This window comes from Camelus ferus, chromosome 15 (genome assembly GCF_009834535.1).
Source record: "Camelus ferus isolate YT-003-E chromosome 15, BCGSAC_Cfer_1.0, whole genome shotgun sequence".
NCBI lineage: Eukaryota > Metazoa > Chordata > Mammalia > Artiodactyla > Camelidae > Camelus > Camelus ferus.
In genome coordinates this window covers 46,488,896-46,511,958 of record NC_045710.1, presented here as the reverse complement: position 1 = coordinate 46,511,958, position 23,063 = coordinate 46,488,896, and the positions used below count along the sequence as shown (strand labels likewise).

Sequence of the window (23,063 nt, the reverse complement as noted above, 5' to 3'; positions counted from 1 at the left end):
CTTATGATTCTTCTCAAAAATGGAGGAAGGGATATCCAAGGAGACAGGAAAAATGTAGGGAGAAATACATTATTTGAGTTGATTCTTGAGTGCCCATCGTAAAGTAGGTACAGATATGCACTGCACAAAGGAAGGAAGGGAGAGGCGTCCCTGGGTTTAAGGAAACTAGGGAAAGTGCTTGGGCTCTTGCTTCATTGAGTAACCTCCCTTCAGAACCCAACCTGCAGCTTCTCTTTCCTTCACGTGGATTTCCTTCAGCGTTTAAGCCTTTGATCCCTGGCATAGCTCCACTGTCTGTCTTTTAGAGCTCTATGGACATTTCCTGTTCTCTGAACACTGGCTGCCACTCATTGCCCCTCCTCCCCAACACAGGATTCTTACTCTTAAATTTGCCTCCACAGCAATCATCACCTTCTTGAACACATTAATTAACACTAGTTGAACTGAACCAAAAAACATGTCTTCTCTAGGCTAGGTAATGCTGCCCTACGGTGGAACCACAAACTCTGCTTTTTCTTTACCCTGTAATCTCCATGTCCTCCTAAATTCGCATTAGACAGAGGGCCCAGAGAGAGCACGGGGATCCAGTCTGCTCTCCTCGCCCTCCCTGCTCAGAACATGCTGTGCCACCTGGGAGTTCCCACACCACTCAAGTTTTCAACAAAGTTTCCGAGGCCCTGTGAAGGGTGGGAATGCGTGGAGAGGTCTGGGAGGGGCCCCTCGGCTGAAAGCCAGAAGGAGGTGAGAGTCTGCCAGCAAGCCCCAGAGGGTGACTCAGTGGGAAACAACTTTATGGAGGAGAGTGGTGTGTAAGGATGCAGCCAAAAGTGGCATGAGGAGAAGACGCCTTTGGCACATTATAAAGCTAACGTGGCGCGGTGGTTCAGTCAGCACGTCTCCCCTGTTGGGACTGATCTCTCTCAGCCCGGCTGCTGCTGGCACAGCAGCTCTGGGCCCTGGGGGGCTCTGCCTCTAAGGGGGCTCCTTCCTACCACTCTCCCAGTGACCTCCTCAACCATGACTAAGAGAGCAAAGGAAGTCTTTCCCCTTGGGAGCAACTGATATCTTGAGGGTACATGGTGACCACAAAAACAAAGAGTTGTGTTTGTGGTTTGGAATGTCATTCCGATGGCAAGGGTGAGTGTAATCCCGAGTATGCAGCAGCTTGCTTGCGGCTGAGTGGGGACAGATTACCAACTCTGTCGTGTGTTTCTAGGAAACACTGATACCCTTTTCTTTGGGGATTATTATTAGACCAAGATGTCACAGGAGGAAAACCCCAACCATGCTGGTGGCCTCAGCCCCATTCCCTGTTGGCCTGATCCTGGGGTATCCAGTAGCACCGACACTAGGCACTGTGCCCATTTGGAAGAGAGGCCTGGATACCTGTGGCACTGGTGGCACTCAAGCATGACATTGGCTCCGTGTTGCCGGTGTCAACCACACACACACAATACGACAACTCTGCCTAGCCCTCCGCACCAGTAGATAGTCTTGTCCACAAGGAGTTGAGTGGGTCCCAGTCTAACTCATAAAACCTATTTTACAATACTATTTTTAAAGAAGCCACAATTGCCAAGAAAGGACTAAAAGTTATTGCCTATTTGTATGTGGGGAGGAGGACCGTGTGGAACAAGGGTGGGAGAAAGGCTGCTCAATGTTTACCTTTTTAGATCTTTTTGAGTTTTGAACTACATGAGCATATTGTGTATATATATATATATTTTTTTTTTTAAAGAAGAAAAGAAAAAACCTCATTATCTCAGATAATTTCTTCTAGCCAAGAACTTCCAAACAGTGTTTCTTAAAATTGCCTGGTGTACAGAATTCACAGTCCTAGGTTCTGTATCAAGGATGTGCCCTTGGGCTCAAGGTGACCCCTCCCCAAAGGTCAGAGACTCCAACATGTCAAGCAGTGAGGGTGGGATAATGTTGTCTCCACTTGCCAGTAATCTCATGGCCTCTAGAAAGGTGTGAAATGGGATGAGATGACTTCCTGAATCCCTAGTCCTAAAGGACAACCCCAGAGAAACAGAAGTGTCTTTTGGAGACTGAGGTGAAGAATAATCAGCAAGAATCCCCATGCTTGACACACACACCCCACTTCCAACTGGAGACCATCAGATGTGGTTTATTTACCACCTGAGCCATGTGAGGCCATGTTGGAATCCGAGGCAGAAGGAAAGCTGTGCACCCCGTATGCATTTTTTAGGTTTGTTTGTTTGTTTGTTTATTTGTTTGTTTAATGGAGGTACTAAGGATTGAACCCAGGACCTCGTGCATGCTAGACATACACTCTACTACTGAGTATGTTAAAGTAGTTGAAAAAAATACTGAAAGATTGAAAAATAGATACATTAAAACTCACATTATTTTAAGCTCGAATATTTGATTTATACCCAAATAGAATTGACTATGACTTTAGTTCTGCTTAATTAATAAAAAATTACTTAGGATTGTCACTTAGTTAATAGAAATTGTCAAATAGGACAATTCTCTCAGTTGTGAACAGGAGACGCAAAGAAGTAGATTTGGAGGTATGATTGGTGAGTTGGCTTCCACTAAAGCCAGGGGGTCACATTTTTCTTTTTGCCTCAGGCTCCAGTATGGCTCAGCCCCATACTAGACTTTATTTGAAATTTTGATATTTTGTTCAGCATGAATTTTTTTGCATTAATTAATTTTTAAAAATATGACATTAAAATACTATTTTTCTTGATTACTGAGTTTTTTTGCCATCCCCTTGAATTTTGCACTGGAGGTGAGCGCTCCACCCTCATCCTGGCCTGGTTAACCACAGTGGCCCAAAGGTGGCCCTATGGATTGCTTTCTAGACGGCTAATGTCACACTCGTATCTTCATTCAAATCCTACCCTACCATCAACAGCCCTCTCCGTGCGTGTGACTGAGAAGCAACTTGCTGTCTGAGAACTTGTCTCTGCATCACATCCTCCTGATTCAAAGCACTAAGCCCTGGAACCAGCTTCAGTTATTCTTATGTTTCACGTGTAAAGCTGTTCAGAGACTTGCCAGCCATTGTCCTTCAGCCTTTGGCTGGATGGAGTGTATATATATAAATATAATTCTCTTAATCTCTTGCAAGGCCTTTAATCATTCATAATGCACTTGGCCTGATGCAGTTTGCTGAGGGAGGAAAGAGTAAGACCAACGATGCAGGAACTACTAACACCCAACTCCTTCCAAGCCCCAGGTCCCCAACACCATCCCCATTCCTTCTCCCGATGCCTCCTTGGGAGAAAAGGCATTATAGTGACTCTTTGATTTCCCCAGCTCACTCCCTCCTCCGCACCAGCCAGATGTTTTACAGCTGGAAAAAGAGGGTGGGCAGTTGTTTCCTCTGTAAAGAGCTGCGGTATGAATATATTTTCCACATGCTGACTCATGAGGCTGTCAGTGCCCTTGACTCCAGCACACGGTTCCAACTCCTTTGCTGACATTGAGGGTGGGGGTGAGAAGTGACTTCGATCTAGTAATTTAAGTTACTCCTTGCTTTGGTTTTCCCATTAGGAGAACACTTACTCCCTTCTGCAGGCAGGGGACAGACTCAGTGACCTCTCATAGTCTCTTCCAACCACAGGATTCCTTTGGGCTATTATTAGAATCGTCTGGACAGAGCTGCAGTGTGACATGAGGCTTCTAGGGTGTGCAGAACCAAGTGAAAATGTTTGTGGATGTTCTGGGACACCAAACCATCTCTGACTGACTTTCTGACGTTATTCAGCTTTACTAGGGTTTTTTCTCTGAACATTTATTTCCATTAAATGTCTCTGCTTATTTTCCTTAGTCTGTTCATTTCCTTAGCCTTTCTCTCATGTTTTCCATCTTGACTAGGTTCCACTTACATAAAGGCAGAGAAGCCTCATGCCTGCTGGTACCCACCACTCCCTCCCCTCCCATCCTCTGACCGAAGTGAATCCCAATGGCCAAACCCACCTGGAAGCAGAGCAGGGCACAAAAGGGCAGAGAATGGACCTGAGGTGGCGGAGGGGGTGAGGCAAACAGAAGAGAATGTTTGGGGTTTCAGAGGTGGAGTGAAAGGTAGCAACCTGAGCTTGGGTGGGATCTGAACCTCCCGGCTACACTGTCAGCTCCCTGATACCTACTGGTTTGCGTGGCTGACCTCGGCAAAAGAGCCAAACAAATCTCCAGAATACTGGCCCTCAACTGTTTCCAGGGATGGTAGGCCACTTCCAGTTCCATCTAGAAAAGTGAGAAAGTGCAGGTCACCCAAGAAAGCTTTAGATTAATATACCTGGTACTTTGCTGCAAGGGGGTGAGGGTGATTTTGCATAGTCCCGAGGAACCAGGAGCACAGTCATAAAGAAGTCAAAACCTCTTTTTGGCCTTGCCCTTTGAGATGGACCACTGCAAATGTCAGAGAAGGGGTATCTGGGGAATTAGGGACAGAAGGACACCTTGCTTCTCTTCAGGATCAAAAGTTTGCCAAGCAGAAAGATGAAGCATGCCACCAAGTCCAGGAAGACATACTTTTCTCAGGGGAATGGTGAGCAAAATTTTATCTATAATCCACAAAAGGGAATGAGATGATTAAGTATACTAAAGATTTGTTATCAGCCCGTAGATCAGTGGTGTTCAACCCATGTACTGTGATATCCATTCGTAGGTTTGCCACCACATTTTTATTAATACGTACAGTTTATTTTTGCTAAAACACGGGGTGCGTATTACTAGATTGCTATTTGGCAGATAAAACACTTTGTCAAGGGAATTTTCTAGTGTCACATGAAGTGGAGTACAATTCATTGCAAGAGGTACAAGTCATGCTATGGTAACAACCTAGAATGAAATGAAATTCGTGGATTTACTATAACAACACAGGCTAGAATAACAGTGGTCAAAGGTTCAGGCCCTGGAGCCAGCTCCCTGGGTTCAAATCCTGACTTTTGCTAATACTACCCACCCTGTAGATTGTTAGGAAGATCATAATATTTCTAACATGTTCAGAACTTTCCTGGCACATAAACATTAGCATTATCTACTAGATTATACTATGTGTCACTCACTATTCACCCAATAAATATTGAGTATCTATTATGTTTCAGGCATGATGCTAAGCTCTGAGGATAAGTGGTAAGAAAAAAAAAAAAGGACACCACTTGCCCGCATGGACTGAGAGAGAAATGTTAATTAATAATTATACAAATAATATAAAATTGAAACTGTGATGAGTGGTGGTACTGGGACCCTTGAGAGCTGGTAATGACTATCCGGGGGACAGGCCTTTTTGAGGAAGTGCATTTACATCCTATTTGATTCATTCACCAGGTAAAGTTTCACTAAGTACAGATGGGAGGACAAAGACCAAGTCTATCTTTCTTATTATAAATCACAGTATCATAGGCAGGTAAAGACCTGGGCCAGAAAAATCCTTGAACGGGTTGTAGATTCTGTGGGGGAAGGTGACAGCTGGCCTGGACAAAGATGGCAATGAAAACAAAATTAAATGGGACAGACTGTCTCCCTTCTTGGAAGAAGGAAGGAGATGGACCCTACTGCCTGGATGGGCCACGTCCACAGAAATGCAGTGAAGACCAGAGCAAATCCTCAGCAACATCATCTAGGTTCCGAGCAGGCATCGGAGGGAATGCAGAAGAGAAGCCTGGGTTCCCTGGGTCACGTCTGCTTTCTCTCTTGGGGTGTTTCGCCGGGAGCAGGCGTGCTCTTTATGGTGCTGTAGGCACAGCAACGAGGGTGCAGGCAGGGCCGTGTTGCACAGCCCCATCTCCTTCAACCACGAGTGGCTGTGAGTTAAAAGCCTCCCCAAACTGAGACCAGAGCCTGAACTCACATGCGATTCATTCGGTGAGCTTCTAGCTCCCAGCGAAGCCTCCGCAGAGCAGGGTGTGGCAGCCAGGAGAGAGCTTTTAGGTTGGAGGTAAACAGGGCTAGAATTAATAAAGAATTGATAGTGGGGGAGGAGAGCTGCGTATAGCAACTCCACCCCATCCCGTCACCAGGTGCAGACCTGCTCCGAGAGGGGGCGGTGTGGGCCGGTCCTGTAACTACGTAAACCGGTGAGCACAGACCATCGGCATTTTAGCTGCTACTTACTATTATTATTATTATCTTCTCTTATGCATAGAGCTGAATAATTTCACTTCATTTAAGATCTTGGGTAAATGCTTGTGGTGTCAGCTTTTTTATTTTTTGGAGGAGGGCACTTCTTACCTAACGGCTGATTCTTTCCCAGCCCCTGAGGCCTCAATCAATGCTGGGCTCTCCTTGCCTTGGAGAGAAGTCGGACGGATGCCCCCAGACACCTCATTCTCCCACACACGGTCTGGCTCGTACCTCAGAATAATCATTCTGTCTCTCTCTCCTCTTGCCAAAGCTCTCAGGGCAAGAGAACTGTGAGAACTTGTCAGACTATAAACAATCAGCCAGAGGGGGCACTGCCCCTTCCTGGAGGAGGCTCCTGTCAAGGCTCCCCTAGCTCCTTGCAGGGAACCCCACCCGAGGAGAACCATCCCACCCTGGGTCCACAGCAGGCTTACAGCCTTTAAAACCTACCCTCAGGTGGAAAAAAATTGTCAGGCAGCCAGAGGATAGCAAGTGAAATAATAAGGGCCTGAATATTACTATGTATCAGAGCAGTTTAAACACCTTGCATTCCTGTAGGGGCCCTCTGAGGTGAGCATGATTATTACCCCCATGTTACTGATGAAGAAACTGAGGCTGAAAGAGGTTAAGGACCTGGTCAGTGAACAGAGAAGGAATCTGACATAAGCTGTGAGACTCTAGGGCTCATGCTGTCAGTGCTGTTTATCCTGCTTTCCCAAGAAACCCCTGAGGCCAGCTGTCCCCAGCTCTTCTTTCCCTTTTCCTGAGCAGCTGAGTGCACCTTAGTAGCTGGGGACTTCAGAGTGTTAAACAGGAGAACTGCACACACCTCATTTACTACCGAGCCTGGGCATGGTGGGCACGTAACACACACAAGCTTTCCCTACCCCCAGTTGCTTCTCGGCACCAGGCCTTCACTGTGGGTAACAGAGCCCATCCTTCATCCGTCTTCTTCTTTAACCGAACTTGTGGCTGTTGGTGGGAGGTGGGTAAAAGAAGCATCCATTTACCCATTCACCCAACAATACTGATAGAGCACCCACCCCGTGCCAGGCTCAGGGCCAGACACCGGAGGGAAAGACAGACACAAAACCCTTCTCTTCTTGGAGCTGACAACATGGCCAGGGCTGAGAGACAAGCGCATTTCCTGGAGGATAGTGGGGGTTGGCACCTGGGTTGAGGATGAGGAAACAGGATGGAGCAGGGTGGTCCAAGAAGGCTTCCTGGGAGACAGTGCCTGAGCTGAATGCGGATGGGAAAGTAAGTGGAGGACATTCCCAGCAGAGGGAACAGCACGTATAAACACACTGATGAGATAAATAAGAAGAAACGGGAAGCTATGAAGAAAGAAGAGCAACAAGGAATGGCTAGACTAGTAGTTCTCAACAGGGGTGATTCTGTCCCCCGGGAGACATATGGCAACTTCTGGAAACAGTTTTCTTTTTTTTTTTTTCTTATCACAACTGTGTGTGTGTGTGTGTGTGTGTGTGTGTCCGTGTCCCTGCTACTGGCATCTAATGGGTGGAGGCCAGGGATGCTGCTAAATATCTTACAATGCGCGGGACACCCCCACAACAAAGAATGATATCTGGCCCAAGATGTCAATAGTGCTGACACTGAGAAATCCTGGACTAGATCAACAAGCATAAAAACTTACTATAGCCCTTTGATAATTAAAAACTTCATAGCATATGAGTGGATAGATAGACCAATGGAACAGTTTAGGAAGAATATAAGTACATTTAACGTATGTAAAGGTGGCATTCCAAATCCAGTGACTCTTCAGTAGGTGGTGCTGAGACTCTTAGGTAGCCATCAAGGAAAAAATTAAGTTGAAGCCACGCTTCACACCAAATACCAGAATAAACTCCAAATGGACTCAACATTTAAATGTTAACAATGAAACCACACAGGTACCAAGAGAAAAGGTCAGCAAATTCTTTTACAGTCTTAGAGTGGGAAAATCCTTCCTAATTATAACTCAAAAAACACAGGCTATAAAATAACAAATTGATAAATTCAGCTAATAAGAGTTAAAAAAAAAAATTAGACCTTGTGCATGCCAAACAAGCAAACCTGTATAAGCACAGTCAAAAACAAATGAAAACCTGCAAAGAATATATGCAGCTCGGCAGACAAGGGCTAATCTTAAATTATAAAGATATAAATGAATCTCTAAGAAAAGATCTGTAAAAATATGAGCAAAGAATATAAAAAGATGACACAGGAAAAAAAATAAAATACAAATGACTGTTAAACATGAAAAGATGTTCAACCTCCCTCATGATAAGAAAAATGCAAATTAAAAGGGCTGAGATGGACTTTGTGTTCTTTTAACCTAATAGCTTGGCAAAAAATCCAAGCTTGAAAATACATGGTTGGTTGTGAGAACACAGACATTCCCATCCATTGCTGATGGGCAAATCCACTAGTCCAGCCTAAAAGGGCAATTTAACAATCTTTGTCAAAATAAATGCATATACCTTCTGACCCAGCAACCCTACGTGTTAGAGCTGACCCTTTGGATAAATCTATTTGCATGCATATGAAGTAACATATGTATACGATTATAAACTGCAGCAAAAGATTAGAACCAATTTAAATGCTCACTAATTGCGAACTGGTTAACTAAGTTAGGGGTCAGGAAACTCATTAAACTGGCCCTCTGCCTGCTTTTGTAGGGCCTGTCGCTAAGATTCATTTTGACATTTTTTAATGGTTGAAAAAAATCAGAATTCTTTTCATGATACGTGACCATCATATAAAATTCTAATAGCGTCCACAAGTGAAGTCATATGGAACACAGCCGGGTCCCTTTGTCTACACACCATCGGGGCTTCTTTTGCACTAGAGCAGGGAGGGGAGTGGTTTCACAGAGAATGGATGGTCCACAAAACCTCAAATATTGACTGTCTGGTCCTTAACAGAAACAGTTTGCCAGATTAGACTATATCCAAATAATTAAATACTACAGAGCTATGAAAAACAATGAGAAAGCTCTTCATGAATTGCTAAGGAAAGGTTTCTCAGATATTATTACTCAATTTTAAAAAAGCAAATGTAGAAAGTGTGAATTATATGTTATAATTTGGATAAAAAAGGGAGGATATAGTTGCCAAAGAAAATGTGTGAATTGCATATAATCATTTGGGTAAAAAAAGGGAAGAATATGCATAAAAATTATGGAAAAGAAATACAAGAAGTTAGTAAAGAGTGGTGGTTGGGGGCGTAGGGTATTTTGTGTGTGGGTCTGGGTGTCTACTCAAAAAAATAAATTAAAAATTATTTTAAAAAACACATTGTACCAGATGAGAACATGGATTCAGGCCACTGTGAGTGCTCAGGCCTGGTGGGAACAGAGCTTGTGAGCAGGGCTGGGGGTGGGGAGAGGGTTGGAGAAGTCCGTGGGGCCCGTAGGCTAGGCCAAAGAGTTTGCATTTTCACATATCCAAGGACAAGGAACAACAGGATCAATTTGTGCTTTAAAAAAATGAGATTCTGGAAAACAGAAAAGGGTGTTTGGAAAAGGCTTAGGCCAGTAGAAAGAGAAGGAGGGGACTGGAGGTGGGGGATCAGTGGCTGCCTCTGGGGGAGGACCTGGGAGGCTGGGGACCAGGGGTGGAAGGGAGATTTACTTTTACTCTAAGTACTTTTGTCAGATTTCTGCATGTGCATTCATTTCCATGTGCACTTATTTCCTATAGAAATCATTTTGTTTATTTTTAAAAGAAAAGCCCTTCAGACCAAGTGTGATGGGGCCTGAACTGTGGCAGTGGTGGTGGGTGGGGGTGGAGAGGAAGGGGAAAGGCAGACGTAGAGTTGTCAGGACTCCCTGGAAGTGGGGGTCATGGGCCTGGAACGGCACCCGTACCCCCAGGGACCTGAGGAACAGATTAGAGTATATCCAAATAATTAAGGACCTTGTAGGGAGGAGGGCTGGAGGGTAGAAGGTTCACCTGCCTCTAGGTGACTTCCCTTTGACTTCCTGGGCCACAACACAAACATCTCATAGGTACAAAACATCACTCAGACACTCGGGGCCTTTGATTCCACTTTGGCCCCAACAGGACATCTACAGCCTGGATATGATATAGGGGCAAGCCCCATGTTATGCAGACAATAAGGTCCAGCCAAGTCACCAGGAATCCCCACCCCATCCCTTCCTCCCCCCTCCTCCCTACCCTGCCAACCCTTTCTTTCCTTAATGCTCTAAAGGGAAGCTCCACACAACCAAGCTAGGATTTTGGGCTCCTACACTTTTCTTAGGACTTCTCTGCATCATTTTATTTTTATTTGTATATGTTATACTTGCCCCAGTAACAGTGCACCATAAGCTCTCTGGAGGCAAAGACTTGAAGGTCTTTGTGACCTCACAGAGGCACACCATTTCTTTTCCAGATGGTAGGTACCCATGAATGTGCTGACCCGCTGATTGATGGGGACTTCCCAGTTGGCTTCTTAACAGCACTGCCAACACACCTGCCCTCCCAGCACATCCACCTTCCAACTCTGCAGAGCCCAGCCTCCCGCCACAGAAAACTCCTGCTTGACCAAGAAGTCAGGGATCTGCTCAGTGCTCACCCCTCTTCAGTGGTTCTCCACACTTAGCCTCCCTTTGCCCAGGTGGTATCTGCCAAATAGAAACCCATAAGCCAAAAGCTGTCTTTCAGCAAGTGTTCTGTTTGGCCTCTTGCACTTGGAAGGGAACACAACAGTGAAAATGATAATAAGCAACAATGATCATCACTGTTTCAAAGGGACATCAGTGCCAGCAGCTCCAGTGAGCCCTAGGGTGTCAGTCACTTTATCTGCAGAAAATGAAACTCACCTGCCTCTTCAGGTAATAAGAGTGCTCCGAATGCTTAGAAAACTGCAAATTCCTTTAAAACGGGCACTTAATATTTATTGTTCATAAAAGCTCAGTGATCTCAGCAATCAGGATCCCAGTATGCTCTTGATGTATGTGAGGGTGTGTACTCTCAGTGCAGTGAAATTAAGCAGGTACTTACTGGCCACCTCAGCCCAGATCCCTGGACAGAAAATAAACCCACAACTCAGCTTCTCGGGGCCACTGATGCTGGATGGTCTCACCCAGAGACGGGGTAGGGCCTGGAATGAAGTGGCCTGGCATCAGGGTGGAAATCCTTCAGCTCTCTTCCCAGAGGGAAGGGCAGATGCTGGGCAGCTCACAAAGGAGCCTCACGGATCTTCCCTCCCCCCACCCCCACCTCCTGAGGGAGAAATGTCTTCTCCTTCCTGCCCCTCTGGGCAGAGCAGAAGTTGAAAAGGGCCACTTGTTCCTAACAAGTTATAAATAGCTCAGCAACTGACCGCTCAATCTCCAGCCTCAGGCCTGGGAACTGCCTTCCAGAGCCACACCCGGACAGTGTCCCAGTTAGCAGAAAAGCCAGGGACGGTCTTCTGGTGGCCCTTTATGCTTGTGGCTTAAAGTGAAACAGCCCCTCCCCAGTCTCTGGGAAGGCGAGGACCTTACTGCAGAAACAATTTTCCAGAAAGGGATGCAGCGTTAGAGCTCCCTGAATAACGTGGGGTCCAGCGCCACCTAGTGTCCATTGTAGGATTTGGCAGGCATCCTGCTCTCCTGCTGGGGTGTTCGGAAACTGGCTCTAACCACCAGAGGGACTTAAATGAGGAAACACATTACCCTGAGCTCAGGGCTGTCCTCAAGCCCACGACGAGGGACTATGATTTTGGTAGGAGAAGCTGAGAAGCTACAATCCTAATGCGTCATAGATGGGGGTGTTGGGTGAGGGGCTGGGGGTGTCTTTCTCTTGGAAGGAAGCTGGGGTGACTCACAAGTAATATTTAGTCTTATTCCCAGAAGATTGGCTTGGGTTTGTCTGCTTGAATATTTTTGCTCACACCAAGGAAAAAAAATACTTGTGCTATTTTATGACTTTTATGCTTTTCAAACTAGTTTCTCAGTGCTCCCCCAGAGCTAGAATATGGGCGATTTGCAGAAGTCCTTGCAAGTTGTCTCATCACTGAACCTACTCCTGCTCCTTGCTAAAACCCTCTACTAATCAAAGTCACCATTTGCTATTTCCTTTACATCATTCATCTGAAACTCAGAACAACCCAGAGAGTACATGTTAGTATTCTCATTTTTCATTCTTAAGAGAAAACCAATCCTTGGGGAGGTTAAGTGACTTACCCAGGATCTGTCAGCTAATAAGCAGAAGTGGGATTTGAACCTAGTCATTTAGCACTAAAGTTTTTGTTCATTTCACCAGAGTAGTCCATCTGCACCGCGAGAGGGTAGCCAGCTAGTGCAAAGGAAGCTACGGTATCCAGGAGGTTCTGGAGGCGATAAACACTCCTCCAGCTCAGAGGACACTTCCTACTCTGTACCATCCCCTGTGACCCCAAGGCTTGGCTGCACTCTTGGTGTAAACACCCTCCTTCCTCACAGCATCAGTCCTGCTCTCCCCCACCCCCAACACAAACACTTCTGCAGACTACACTCCTCCACACTTGGAACCAGTCCAGAGGAATGAGAGCAAAGAGCAGGGACTTGGCAAACGTTCAGAATGCCAGGAGAAGCATGGATTTGTCTGACTCCCTGGGCCTTGGCCTCATCCAGTGGAAAACTGGGAAAATTCCCTCTGGTTCTTCCCTTCGCTTCCCCTCCTCCACCCCCTTCACTATTCTCCACCAAATAGGCACACCTCCAGAGGAAGGTTATGTAAGGCCACTCTCTGAATTCCTCTGAAACAAAATTTTGCTTAAATTTACAGATTCAGAAATAAGGTTTAAATGGGTAACATGCTGCGGTGGGAACCAAATGCTGACCTCCCCAAATGGGGTAAATGTTTAGGCTGCTGGCAGTCCATGGGAGGTGGTTGGGGTATTGGAAGAAGCACAGGATTAAGAGACCTGGACTTAAATCCCCAGCCTGTCACCCCCAGCTGAGTGACTTCAGGCAAGTCACTTAACCTCTCTGAGCCTCATTTCCTCATTTATAGAATAAGGGCAATTCTTTTCTTACCTACAAGGTAATAGATGAACGCGTGCTTTGTAAATCACACGTTCTGGGTGGGAGGTAGCATATAAAGGAACAGCAGGCATTAGCAGGATTCAGGTAGATTTTTATTCACTTTCCTTACTTCCTCCACCCCTCAAAAAAAGCGACTATTTCCTTCTACAGAATGGATTTTAACACACACTCAGTCTTGCAGCCCCTGTGGACTCATCACTTTTTCAGAGCTAAATTATCTTGGAAAACAGCTTTTCCAATAAATACGCAGTGGCCAGAGACTGCTGGATGCACTTTCTTTAGAGGCGGCGGAAAAGCAGAAGCAGGAAGATCTATGGCAGCATCCATTATTTGCAAGAGAAAGGCCATTTCCTCTGTTGCTGGCTAATAAAGACGGAAGCTTGTGGCCCGCAGGGGAGCAGACATGTCCACAGCAGCCCAGCAGAGCTCAAGCATTCAAGGGGAGAGGAACAAAACCCTGATGAGGAGCTGTTAGAGAGCCGGAGGTAGAGTGTGGCATCCTCTTTCCCCGGCAGTGAAGCCAGACTGAAAACTTCTTGATTTCTTCACAGGCTCCATGTCTAATTTAAGGTGTCTCTACCCAGTTTGGAAAACTCTGTCCCTCTCCACAGAGGGAGGAATGAGCTTCCTAAGAGGGGCTCGGGAAGAACAAAAGCTTCATTAGGGTCCATCACTCATTCTGACTACAGTTTCCCGAGAATCTCTATTGATGATCTTGGGGACAAATGAAGTGATAATTAAGGATATAATGCAAATGATCTTCGGCTTAGTAACTCCCTCTTGTAATTGAACTTTACTAAATTAAGTCTGAGATTTTTTTAAAAACTGGGTCTTAAAAAAAATTCCCCCAGTTAAAATACCCACTCTCCTCCCTCCCACCCAGCCCTCCTTAACGTAATTAGTTTAAAATAAGATCCACGCTGCGGATGACAGTGCCCTGCCTACGGATACGTTAAAGTTGGCCCTGGCTCTCTGAAATGCTGAGCTCCAGAAAACAATCCCCAGGAAGCGAATGAGGAGGGTGTCTTGCATCAGTGAGCCTGCTGTTGCATTGTCAGATGTGGGACAAGGAAACTGGACACAGGGCTGGTGGCATTGGCGATGCTGGACACAGAGATTTCTCAGCCTCTCTCTCGGTCCTTTCCTCTAATCTGGGGTGAGCTGAGGACCGCTCAGAGGAAGGAGTAAACGATCGCTCTATTGGGGTAGGAGAGGAATTGGACTCTTGCCAGGGTCCTGACAAGGGTGCTGATATAGGAGGCAGAGAGGTTAGGGGAGATCAGAAACCCATCTCTGTTTTCTCAGAGGTCAGAGAGTCAAAGCTCTTGAATTGGAATAGCCCCAGGATGCCTCCGAATCCTGTCCTCCACCACCTGGTGCGACCACCGCTAGCCTTAGCTGATTTCTTCCTAGCAGAGGGCCACTCCCACCATCCTCAGTCTGTGGGGTGGGAACCAGGAGGAACCGTGAGTCCAGAGACCAGGACCCCAGAGGTGCTCCTGCCTCCCCATCCTCATCCCCAGTTTGGGACTGAGGCTGAAAATTGCCCTGAGGACGTCTGACCTTCCAGAAGACCACACTGGCTGTTTCATTGAACTGAGATGAAAAGACCTGTTTGCCTTTGACATCAAGCTTCAGTTTCCTCAAGCAACCACCGGCATAATTGACGTGTGAGAACAGGGGAGAGCCTCCCACAGCCTGCCTCCTCAATCTCTATCTCTCCTTTCTCAGCCCCACCCTTCCTGCGCACTGCTTCCCAAAACTGTCAGGTAAACACAGAAACACCTACCAAATTTGCCCTCACCTACCAGAGTCCAAGGCCAAGGCTGCAGGTCCATCTGAGAACTCAGTAAAACAGCAGCTCTCCGGAAAGCAGCTGGGACCAAAGGAAAATGCTTCTGCCTACTGACTCCACCCCTTTCTTTAAAAAAAATTATTGAGATATAATTGACATATAACAGTGTGTTAGTTTTAGGTGTACAACATAATTATTAGATATAGGTATATACTGTGAAGTGATCACCACAATAACTCTAGGTAACTTCTGTCACCTCACATAGTTACAGTTTTTTCCTTGTGATGAGAAATTTTAAGATCTGCTCAACTTTCAAATATACAACACAGCATTGTTCACTGTAGTCACCATACTGTACATGATACCCCCAGGACTTATTTATTTTATATCTGGAAGTTTGTTCTTTTGACCGACCCCTGCCATACCTTTCCATTGTGTATATTGTGTGTCTGAGAGCCCCTGTTTTCCCTTCATCAGTTCCCATCGCTAGTGTTTGAAACTTCAGTAAATGTTTAGCTGAACAACTTCTGATGGCAGAGACAAGCAATGGAGTTGTTTCTGGAGAACACAACAGGTATTTGTTCCATGAGTAAGTGAGATTAAAAAAAAAAAAAGACAGACAATAGCAATCTTGTCTCCAGATAAGCCCATACTTAAAATGCTGCCCTGAACTAACATGGGCGTGTTTACTGTTGGGTTCCAGTGCCTGGTGTGGGGCCTGGCACATGGCAAATTCTCAATAAATATTAGTTGGATGAGTGCATGAAGAAATGATTCATGTTCAGAAATTTTCGGTAGCTTCTCAGTGGTATAGGTAAAATGCCCTCATTCTAGAATCTGTTATTTAGGATCCTGCAATCAGATGCCCGACCACCTTGCCTGCCCAGCCCTCTCAGACACTCTGCACACGGACTGCACTAGGCCAGTCCCCAGAATCACCTGGAGGACTTGTTAAAACACAGCTAGCTGGGTCCCACCCCTAGAGTTTCTGAATCAATAGATCTGGGGTAGGGGTGGAGAATCTGCCTTACTCACAAGTTCTGGGTGGTGCAGATGCGCTGGTCAGGAACCACACTTTGCCCACCTCACTGCGTGGCCACAAAAGGCGCCCCTCCCCCTGCATTCCGCCAGTTGGTCCAGGACAAATGCTAGCTTGTCAGCAAAACTGAACATGCTAGTAGAAACTACACCAGGACCCTGCCTCCCCACCTAACCACTGCAGCCCTCTGTGCCTGCCCAGACACTTCTTATTTTAGCTGTTCAGCTGTATCTCCCTGCCCTTGCAGGTCTAAAACTCCTGCTTCCCTTGGCTCATAGCTGCCCAATCTTCCTCTTCATTCTCCACATTATGGAATCCCACTCACCCTCTGAGGCCAGCGGAAACCCCACACTCCCAGCCTTTCCAGCCTCAGTAGAGAGCACCACCCCGTGAACATGGAACCATTTCTCCCATGATATGATGAATTCCTCCAGCGCATCAGTGTTCTCACCTCCCTCTCTCTGGTGGAGCTCCTTCAAGGCAGGAGGCAGAACTCACCCCATAGGGCCTCGTCCAGTGTGGCCTTATAACTGGAGTGAATAAAGACATGCTCCTTTCCTGGTCAGATTCCTTCTATCCACTGAGACCTTAATAGATAACTTAATAAAGTGCCTGGTGCTGCACTCGGCCCAGGCATCCAAAGGTGAATAAAACGCAGAAACTGCCCTGGGATTAATGTCTTTTTCCCAGTTTAAATTCACTGCTCTTTATGCCCACTTTGCTTTCCTTCCAGCCACTGGCCTGGGCTGTGGCTGACCTTCACGGACTGCTGATGTCCTTTCTCATGTAAACAAGGGAGTGGGTCCCATCACTAAGACACAGTTCCAGGTTCTCAGCTTCTTTGTAGTCTCTGAGACACAGCAGGGAAGTGTGACTTTCGGGGGTGAGCCATGTGATGGAACGTACCCAGGACAGGTAAGAGGCAGAGGAAAGGAGTCCTGCAGCCTGTTGAAATGTCATTGACTAAGCCCCAGCGAATGTACTGAGGACATTCTCACTTCTCAGTTGTGGGCACTTGAAAGGGCATGGCCTCATCCCTTCCTCCTGCCGTGCGGGCTTACAGCTTCGTGTCCTCACAGCCTCATGATCCTAACAGGACATTCTAGAAACCCAACTCAAACTGCTTATGTAAAAAGGAACTTTTTGCTCACCTTTGCAGCTTAGCCCAGGGTGGCTCATGGAATTAAATAAAGAGCTGCTGTAGAGGAACCTGGATTTAGGAACCAGAATTGGTCCCAGATATGTCAGGACCCTCTCTCTGTCCACTCAGCTTTCATTTCTGCACGTTTTTGTACGTTGGCCTCTCTCTCGCTGCAGGTGGGAGAAAGGGGACCATGGTCAGGCCAGTCTGGGCTCCACGCCTACCAAGGCCACGTGGAAGGGGAGGGGGACTGTTTCCAAAGGAGAGACAGCTGCTAGGCAGCCAACAGCACACATCCACTACGGATAGTTAGCAAATGTTGTCTTAAAACATGCTGGGCACCATGCTAAGTGTTTTACATATGTAATCTGATTTGATCCCCAAGCTGATTCTATGAGGCAGTTCCTATGGAAGACATTTTCCTTTCTTACAAATGAGAAGACGCAACACAAGCAAGCTAGGACCTTTCTGCCAGCTCCAGTGCTGGGTTGGGGACACTTAAAAATATGATCTGGAAGTGAGAACACATTTTCTTTGGAAATAAACACATTGCTTAGGACCTTATAAACCAGTGTTTTAATTCTGGTTGTCTCTATATCAGTAGCTAAGAGGCTAAGATCATAAATGCTTAGCCCCTTATAAATGTTGTTCTATGTTTCCAGTTGTTAATTCTGGATAATTTAGATCTCTCTTCTAAACTACCATCTCTCTGTGAATCTATATTGAAGGGAGGCAAGTCTCATCATGGAAAATCAAAGGAGCTTCCTTCCCTGTCCCATCCAGTCAAGAATACACATCCTTTGGGATAGCATTTAAGACAATCGGATTAGATCAGGATAAGGCATGGGATTCTCCCTCCAGCCAGAGGATATCTGCCATCAGGAAATGTTTTCATGGGTCCTGGGACCCCAGCCAAAGAAGGACCTCTCTCCTCTCTGGCTTTATTTCTATGACCGGTTCTTGCCTGTATTTCCTCCAAGAAGAAATGGGCTTTGAGACTTGCTCACAGCTTCACCACTAAGAGAAAACAGATCATAACAGACCATGGTCACTGCCTGCCCGAGTGGTCTCCTGTTCCACCAGGAGGTATGGCTCTTTGGGTGCCAGGATTCTCTAGGGCTAAGAGCAGCCTCTCCGGGCTTCCTCCAGACTGTGAACTTCATGCATTTGTAGATTCTCCCTCTCACACTCACCATCACATCCCGACTCCAAGCACAGTGTCAGGCACACAGTACATGTTTGTTGAGTAAATGAATGATATTCCATCTCAAGTGATGCCTCGGGTAACTATTGGAATTAATTGGTGACAATAAGCCAGGGTCATTGTGCTAGAAACTCTAGTTATAAGCAGCAGGGACCATCCTTTCTTAGTTTCGAAATAAGAACCCAAGTTTGTCAAAGACACTTACCCCTGGTTAGTCCTGAGGGTCCTCCTACTTTTGGTTTTCATCAATGCAAATGCCAACTCTTTAGGTATGTATTTTCATAAATTCTCTATAATATTCTGCTGTGTATTTGCTCAATATAAACATACTGGCCACAGACTTCAAATCTGTGGCAAAGAACATCTGACTAAAGTGAGATGACCAGAGTTCTCCAGTTCTATGGCCACTAGCAAAAGCCAATATTTACTGAGCACTTACTATGTGCCTGGTGCTTTTATGCATGATCTCATCTAATCTTCAAGAAGAGCCTGTGTAAATGGTGCTAAAATCATTTCCATTTTACCTATGAGTAAAGTGGGGATTCCAGGGCACAAGTACCTAGCTCAGTGTCACACAGCCACAGGATAACCAGTTCACTCAAGGCTCAGACCTGTCTGACTTCTATGGCTGTGCTCTCAAATCAGTCTGCAGCCTTGCAAGTCCTTTAACCTCTAGAGACTCAGTTTTGCCTTCCTTCTAATGGGGATAAAAACCATCTCACAGGATAAATATTATGTGGATGCATTGTGTAAACTGTAAATCACCACTCGCCTTTTAAGTTAACATTGCTATTGTTCCAAATTCAAAGCAAAGTGTTAGAAGCCATCACGAGATTGATCAATGCTTTTTTCCCGTAGTCATCTTGCCAATGATTCATTCATCAACAAATTTAGCCATATGCCTGCTTTGTGCCATTCACACAAAGACAAATGAGGGTGTTCTTACCCTCAGCAGGTCACAACCTTATGACCATTTCCACTGCTCAGTGAGGTTCAAGGTTGGATTAACACTCACCCCAAGAGTCACCATTGCCTGATGGCACCCTGTTCCTCTGGGACAAAGGCAAAGGTGAAGTCTGAGCCTAATGGTCAGACCTCTGGACACAGAGATTAAGAAGTCAGGTAAGGAGTGGAAATAAAGGCCACTGTGGATTTGAGAGTCACCCCCCCAGGGAGGAAGGAAATGCCATCTCCTATAAATGATGTGTAACAGAGCGGTTAAAGGGTTCAAACAGCTCCTTGCTTTCATAGCCACATGACCTTTGGTAAATTACTGGACCTCTTTATGACTCAGTTTTCTCATCTCTTAAAAGGAGTGATGGGGATAATTTTTTTGTATATATATATATTTTTTATTGACATATAGTCAGTTTACAATGTTGTGTCAATTTCTGGTGTACAGCACAATGCTTCAGTCACACATGAACATACATGTATTTGTTTTCATATTCTTTTTCACCGTAAGTTATTACAAGATATTGAAGATAGTTCACTGTGCTAAACAATATGAACTTGTTGTTTATTGGATTTTGTGAGAATTCTCCTGTATTTTGAAGCGAGAGACACTCTGCCAGAGTTCAGTAGGCGTTCTGTGCAGTTCAGTGAGTTTGCCGATGTAATTCTTGGTGTATTTGTGGGAGAGGGCGAGCTGTGAGTCTCTCTACTCTGCCATCTTGGCACCTCCCTCCCCATAAGTTTTTAATAATATGTGTAAACAGTTTAGTTCAGTGCCTGGCACATAGCACACATTAGCTGACGTACAGGCAAAGGCAAGGGGAACAGCAATACTGGCCACAGTGGGGACGAGTGTATGAGCATATGAAAGGGCACACAGTAGCCATTGCCTGGAAGGAGGGCAGACACTCAGGGAAGGACGGAGGGAGAAGCACCCCTCCTCAGTGAATTGGGAGGGGGCGTTTTCAACCAAGCTTTAGCGCCTTTAGACAGCCCTCACTTACCCAAGGTAGCCAGAGAAAAAAAGGCCAAAACACCAAGTAATAGAACCTGAATGCCTTTCCCACACCGAAAACTATTGTTTGTTTGCAGATAAAGAATATCGGGTATTTGTGTTATGCTCTCAAATTCATCATATCATTAGATCCCCAGAAAAACCTCCTAGGCAAATGAGAAGAAAATGATCATGCTCATTTTACAGTTGGTGAAACTGAGATTCATGAGGTGGAGCCATGTGATTAAGGTCACACTGTTAGGAGTGGTGGAATTAAATTAACATCCAGGTCTCTGTCCAGGGTTCAACACCATCTTTCCAAGCAAGTCTTTGTGGAAAAAATGCAGATGCACATCTGATGAAGCTTTAAAACTCCTCATTCCTGGGCCCTCCTGAGACCTACTAAGTAAGAATTGATGTATACAGCAGCCCAGGAAGCTCCCTAGGAGAGCTGATGCAGTTGGGCTGGCAGGGTAGACTGGCGTCTGGAAACCAGTTGTAGAAGCAGTAATGCTGTGTTTGTGGCTATAAGAGGGTTTGGAGGCACATGCCGGCCCCAGGCAAGTGTCAGGATGCTTTTGCCAGTACCCTTCCTGCAGTAGCCCAACAGCTAGGGTTACACCCATCCACAATGCCACTGTGCACCTTCCAACTGCAACCAGCATGAACATATCTCCACCCTCCACTGACCCACATGTTCACATATCCTGCTTAAACCCTCCTGAGTTTTCCCAGACCCCTAGCCTTGCTGACAAGCTCTGCCTGATTCCAAGGCACTATCCACCATTTTCTATTCCCCACAAACCTTTGGTCCCTAGAACTGCAAAAATCCTCTCCTACCACAGGGCTTTTGCACATGCTGCCCTGCCATCTACAATGCCCAGGGCTCCCCATCGCACTGCCCCACCCTTTCCTCTGATTAATGCTGCCTTCTTCTAATCTCAGCATTATTTCATCAAGGAAGTCTTCCTCAACCCTCAGTCTAGGGCAGAGTCCTCCATTACATCTTCTCTAAAAACTGGCTTCCTTTCCTCAGCAGCTCTCATCGCTGATTATAATTATAGTGTGTGAAGAGTGTGGCCATTTTATTAAGGTCTCTCCCTTTTACCACTGGCCATGAAGAGGGGAGACCTTGGAGGGCAGGGACCCTGTCTGCCCTGCTCATCAGTGTCTTCTCAGTGCTTGGCACTCAGTGAACGTGTGTAGAACCATGTCACATGGTGTATATAGTAGAACAGGCCAGGAGCCTGTGGCCTCCACCTCCCCATTCCCAGAAGGCAGGACATTTGTAAGAGGCCAGTGTGATGAAGCCATTTTGACATTAGTGCCCCATCAAAGTGCAAAGTCACGAGGTTTTATTGCCAAGTAATATGCACAATGAACACTCCTGACTTTGTGCAGCTCATAACCCCCACCCTGACCCTGAGGGACTCCCACAGCCTTCTTGATCTCTATTTTGTTTGAATTTTTATGAGGTGAATTATTTTTATAATCAGAAAAGGCCATAAAGAGAATTTGTAAAGTCTGCCAGAAATGGGTAAGACTCTAAGGCTACATTAGTTCTGGCTCTAAAAATCATAATTTGGAAGGAAGCGTAATGTATTTTATGTATGTCTTTAATTGAATGTATTTAAAGAAGCACTAGAAACTTAATTGACATCTTCCTGGTCATTATTAAATAAGAAAAAGAGATAATGTTATGGTTCAAATGTCCTCAAGGCCCCCTGATACAACCATGTGTTGTTAACTTTAATGGATGGAGCAGAGACTTTGAGAGGCGGACCATTAAGATACAAGTGATCTCTGAGTGAAGGGGCAATTGCTGCCTGTCTGACTGATGGCATCTCCTGAGATGAGCAAATGGAGCAAACACAGGAGCCTGGTTCTCTGTGCCAAGTGGTGCCAACCCTTCCCCCTCAAACACCCCCATCCCTGGTCTTCCCCTCCCCTACTACCTCCTTCCCTGACTCCTGCCTCACCCCTAAACCCTGCCCTGCAGATGGGAAGGCCAGGAGTGGAGTGAGATTATTGGATTTTGCAAAGCGTTGGTTACTTTTCAAAGCCTGAAGTTTTAGTAGATGTTTTGGTTTGGCCCTGTTAAATGATCAGCACGTAAAACGACTGCATTCAGTTTCACTCACCTGAACTGGTGCTGCCCGTCTCTCTGCCATGACACTAGGTTCCAGCTCACTTCTGGCTTCTCACTGGTGAGAATCTCTTTGATTACTCAGTTAGTAGAAAGAAATATCAGATAGCTGTTAAAAATTTTGTGCTTCTGGCTGGGTCCGGGGGACACAGTAAAGGGCTGCGTTGACAGGAACAGTTAAAAATGGCAAAAAGGTCAGGGGACGCAGTCCCAGCTCAGTCAGGTGGTTCTTATCTCCTCTAGTGTCAATGAATCTCACCAAGTGACTTTTCTCCCTTTGTCTCTGGTGGACCAGATCCAATGGGATCCCACCTGCTAACCTGTCATGAAGGTGTGAGTGTTGGAGTGGGGGATAGAAGGAAGAAGTTTTAAGCATAACAGATTTTTGGAGAGTCAGAGAAAGCAATACTTCCTGGATTTATGATTGGGTGGGCTGGGAGACTGGCGAGCAGATAAAAATTAACGTGGTGGGCTAGTATACCCTCCTGGTTCTTCTTGGCAAACTGCTGTACAGAAATCTGTAAGCGTTTATGTGAGCGTGTGACCAGCCTTTATTCTGAATTGTGTGTATCTGCCACTTGGTAGTCATTCAGTTGGATGGCTGGAAGGATGGACGAATGATGACAGGTTTACTCTCAGTGGTCATGCACTGTGGCAGACACTGTCCATG

General features: G+C 45.9%; 1 long non-coding RNA gene across 1 annotated transcript; it reads left to right on the top strand.

The window, feature by feature from the left end:
- The first annotated feature begins 1,829 nt into the window (after nucleotides 1-1,829).
- On the top strand, nucleotides 1,830-21,298 carry LOC116669003. The gene is made up of 3 exons (XR_004326369.1): nucleotides 1,830-2,307; nucleotides 2,599-2,604; nucleotides 21,287-21,298. It is a non-coding gene; the product is annotated as an uncharacterized LOC116669003 (long non-coding RNA).
- The last annotated feature ends 1,765 nt before the right edge of the window (nucleotides 21,299-23,063 follow it).